Source organism: Stenella coeruleoalba (genome assembly GCF_951394435.1).
Source record: "Stenella coeruleoalba genome assembly, chromosome: 10".
Taxonomy (NCBI): domain Eukaryota; kingdom Metazoa; phylum Chordata; class Mammalia; order Artiodactyla; family Delphinidae; genus Stenella; species Stenella coeruleoalba.
The window spans coordinates 66,799,256-66,802,478 of record NC_137156.1 but is presented as its reverse complement, the minus strand read 5'-3'; positions in this window follow the sequence as shown (position 1 = coordinate 66,802,478).

Genomic DNA, 3,223 nt, shown 5'->3' with positions numbered 1-3,223 from the left:
CTGCCTGTCTCTCTGACTTGCTGTTGGCCTGGACCAAGCAGGGCGGGGAATGGGGGATGGTGGTAGGGAGAGGAGGGGGGCCAGATTTCTTCGTGAAATAAAAAAGATAGAGTCTTTTCTTCCTGACTCTGGGAGTGTAAATTTGCCCTCACTTTGGAGAACTGTCTGGCATGATTTTCTAAAGCGGGACCTTCACCTAGACCCAGACCCAGCAGCTTCACGCTTAGGCATTTGCCCTCTCATAGGGCACAGGGAGACTGTAGCAAGAGTGACATCACCTCAGCTTTGTCCACAGTCTCTAACCTGGGCACAGTGCAAAGGCCATAAGCAGGAAAGCAAATGGGTGAACTAGGGTTTAGACACACAGGGAACTCACAGCAAGCACAACAAATGACCAGTGACACCCCCCTCTTCACCTTTCAACTCTGCCAGACAGATTGCTAGCCTCTGCATCTTAGCTTCAAAAGCACTTTCTCCCAGAAGACTTCCCTTTGAACTTCTAGCTTGGATGAGGACCCCTAAACTTTCCTCTCTCACTACTGGATGGGAGTTCACCTGTTTCTGCAGATCCCAGCATGGACCTGGCACAGGGGAGAATGCTTCAGGCTGAGAGTGCCCAGCTGCTCTCCAGCAGGTGTGGAGGAGCCTCGGGCTTCTTGGGGAGGAAGTGACGCTCTTGGTTATGGGGGTTGGACCCCTCTGGTGCTGCCTTGAGACGGGGACAGTTAGTGAGGGGAAGTGTAGCATCAAGTTAAGGGTGCGGTGGCTGGCTGATAGCTTTCTTATAGATCAGTAATGAACAATTCAAATTATTTTTAATTTTTTTTTAAATGTTTATTTGGCTGCATCAGGTCTTAGTTGCAGCACATGGGATCTTCGTTGTGGCATGCAAACTCTTAGTTGTGGCACGTGGGATGTAGTTCCCTGACCAGGGATTGAAACTGGGCCCCCTGCATTGGGAACATGGAGTCTTAGCCACTGGACCACCAGGGAAGTCCCAACAACTAAAATTAAAAACCCAATACCATTTACTTCAGCACCAAAAAAGAAGAAGAAAAAAGAAAACAAATATTTAGGTATAAATCTAACAAAATATGTACAAGATCTCTGTGAGGGAAAACTACAAGACTCTGGGTCTGTACATACAATGGAATATTACTCAGCCTTTTAAAAAATTCTGAAACATGCTATAACATAGATGAACCTTGAAGACATTAAGCTAAGTGAAATAATCCAGGGACAGAGGACAAATACTGTATAATTCCATTTATATGAGAAACCTAGAGTAGTCAAATTCATAGAGACAGAAAGTAGAATGGCTGTTGCCACGGGTGGGGAAGGAGGGAATGGGAAGTTATTATTTAATGGGTTGAGAGTTTCAGTTTAGGAGGATGAAGTTCTGGAGATGAATGGTGGTGATGGTGGCACAACAATGTGAATGTCTTTAATGCTACTGAACCGTACATTTAAAGATGTTAAAATGGTAAATTTCATTTTATGCATATTTTATCACAATAAAAAAAAGGACCGAAATTCTGATACATGCTACAACCTAGATGAATGTTGAAAAGGTATGCTAAGTGAAATAAATGAGACACAAAAGGGCAAATACTTTATAATTCCACCTACATTAGGTACCTAGAATAGGGAAAGTCATAGAGACAAAATAGAATAGAAGCTCCAGGGAAACAGGGGATCTAAGATTGTTGAAGAGTTACTTTTCAATGGATACAGTATTTCTCTTTGGGATAAAGAAAAAGTTCTGGAAATAGTGGTGATGGTTACACAATATTGTGAATGTACTTAATGCCACCGAATTGTACATTTAAAAATGGTTAAAACCACAATTTTAAAAAATATCTACTTCTATTTTAATAAGAGTTAAAAAAAATCAGGAATGGATGTTGAATTTCATCAAATGCCTTTTGGTATCTATTTGAAGATACCACTTACTTAAGAATCTGGCCCTGGTTTCTGTACCTAGTACGTATAACACAGCCAATAAATGTTCACTGAATGAAAAAAAAAAACCCACAATTACCTACTACTTTACACCCTCTAGGATGGATATAATTTGAAAAAAAAAAAAAAGGAAAACCAGTTTGGCCATGATATGGAGATCATTTCTGTACATTGCTTGTGGAAAATAGCTTTTTGGTCTGTCAAAAAATTAAACATAGAATTACCATGTGACCCAGCAATTCTACTCCTAGACATATACCCCAAAGAATTGAAAACAAGTACTCAAATACTTGTCCAAGAACAATCGTAGTAGCACAATTCATAATATCCAAAAGGCATAAACAACTCAAATGTCAACAGGTGACTGGATAACAAATTGTGATATATGCCTCTGATGGAATATTATTCAGCCATAAAAAGGAATGATGTACCGATACATGCTACAATTTGGATTAACCTCAAAAAGATTAAGTGAAGGAAAACAGATACCAAAGGTCACATTTTGTATGATTCCTTTTATATAAAATATCCAGAATGGGCAAATGCCTAGCGACAGAAAGCATATAAGTGTTTGCCAGGGGGTGAGATGTGGGATGTGGGATGGGTAGCAATTATTTAACATGGTTGTGGTGTTTTTCAGTGGGTGATGAAGTCTTGAAACTAGAGAGAGATTGTGGTTGCACAACATAGTCAATACACTAAATGCCACTACATTGTATACTTTAAAATGGTTATTTTAATTTTGTATGGATTTTACCTCAATTTTAAAAAAAGAATTTATGATAGCACCTGGTTTAGCTATTGTGGACTTTTGTGGGGAGCTGTGGTCCATCCTCTAAAGAACTGGCCCCAAGTTCCTAAGAAGGCAGAAGGGGACATCTGTGGGTGAAGGGTACACAGGATCTCTCCTTTCTATTTTTGCAGCTTCCTCTGAGTCTATAATTATTTCAAAATAAAAGTTTAAATGACAAATAAGGACACGTGATCATGGCTGCCCCATGCCTCCCACTCTCAGGGCTGGCACTCAGAGACTGAGAACCCTCTTTGAGTCCTGGCACTCATCAGTGAGAGATCCTGACAGGCCACCTAGAGCTGCCGACTGTCCTGACCAGGCAGCTGTGGGCAGAGGGGAATCCCTGATCCCTGAGGAGATGGCGCAGGGGCACACAGGTGCTCTCAAAGATGTTAGGCTCCACCCCAAGTCTGTAGTTTAAACCCTGGATGTGGGACAACATAATCCATAAGCTCTCACAGCCTCTGG